Consider the following 1910-nt stretch of genomic DNA (forward strand, 5'->3'; position numbering starts at 1 on the left):
ACAGGTGCAGGTTGTCACAACGCATATTCTCCTCATGCTCCCAAGAATCCTCCTCAGCTCCTTTTTAGTACTATTGAACTTTAACCAAATGTATCACTTTGTTTCTAAGCTTCTTGTCCACCTTGAAAAAAATACAAGCAGGAGTCACAATCGTAGTCAAATCATCATGAAGCTCGATCTCCGGTGCATCTGACACTCACTACTACTCCTCATCGTGTAAATGCTTCTTAAGCATCGAAATAAGAAAAACCGGTGCATCTGACACTCACTACTACTCCTCATCGTGTAAATGCTTCTTAAGCATCGAAATAAGAAAAACATTGTGTATACTCGACATCAATGTTGGAAGATCTAGCTGATACGAAACGGATCTAATGTGCTCAACAATTCTGAACGAACCAATATACCTCGGGGTAAGATTTCCCTCGTCTACTAAAATGCTAAACTCTCTTTGTTAGTGATACTTTCAATAATATATAGTCCCTGACTTGGAACTGTAACTGTCATCGCCTCTAATCGGCTTTAACTCTTCTGTCTACTCTGCACTGTAAGAATGCACTCCTATATTTCTACTACCTTCTTCGTAGTCTATCTCACAAGTTCTGATCCAGACAATAGGTTGTCTTCTGATTCTGCCTAACAAATAGGCAATCTATAAGGCCTCTCTTATATGCCTCATACGGTGTCATGCGAATAGTCGCTTGACAACAATTGTTATAATCAACTAAATCAAAAGAATGTTGTCCTCCTGATTACCCTGAAAATTAATAACACATGCTCGCAACATGTCCTCTAATACTCGGTTCACTTTTTCTATTTGTCCATTTGTCTGTGGTTGGAGAACACTAGAATACCACAACTGGCTACTGAACGAATCTTAGAAGCTCCTCCAAAAATGGCTCTTTAGATCCTTATACATTTTTGTTATGTTTGGATGCACTATGTATCTGGTACATTGCACCTCAACTTTCGCGAAATATAAGCCAATACTCTCTGGGTCTGCATTAAAACACCTCCTAGACCCACTAACTATGCATCTGTGTAGAGGATAAATGTTTTATCACTGCTTGGAATAACCATTATTGACGTTGTATTTTGCCCTTAGAGTCTCTAAGGTTTCCTGGCACTCCGTGCCCCCAAACAAACTATACACCATTATGCGTAAGACATGTAAGTGGTGTTGCAATCTTCGAGAAGTCTTGAATGAACTTCCTGTAATAGCCGACCAAACCTAAAAAATTATGAATCTCTATAACTGTCTTCGGTGGCTCCTAATCAAGTACTGCTTTCACTTTAGCTGGATTCACTATAATGTTTTCCTTGCTGATAACATGGGCAAAAATCTGACCTCAGATAGCCAAAAACTCGTATTTACTAAACTTGGCGTATAACTGATGCTCCCTCAAAGTATGTAATGCTAAACAAAGATGCTGCTCATGCTCTACCTCTAATCTCGAACAGATAAGGATGTCGTTGATAAAACAACCACAAACTGGTCCAAACATGGACGAAAAACCCGGTTCACTAAACCCATGAATACCGTGGGTGTATTGATCAGTCCAAATGGCATGATAAGAAACTCAAAAGAGCCATATCGAGTCAAAAAGATGGTTTTGGGATATCCATTTTCCGCACTCGCATCTGAAAATTACCAGAATGAATATCAATCTTTAAGAAATGCTGTGCTCCCAGCATCTAGTCGAACAAATCATAAATCCTCGATAGTGAATACCTGATCCGGGAGGTGACCTTGTTCAACTCATGATAATCTATACATAATCATATACTACCATCCTTCTTCTCTATGAAGAGGACCGGTGCTCCCATGAAAATGACTTCGGCAAATAAAACCCTGAGTTAACAACTCATCTAGTTGAGTTTGTAGCTCCATCGTAGCGGGTGCCGTACGA

This window comes from Asparagus officinalis, chromosome 7 (genome assembly GCF_001876935.1).
Source record: "Asparagus officinalis chromosome 7, Aspof.V1, whole genome shotgun sequence".
Lineage (NCBI taxonomy): Eukaryota > Viridiplantae > Streptophyta > Magnoliopsida > Asparagales > Asparagaceae > Asparagus > Asparagus officinalis.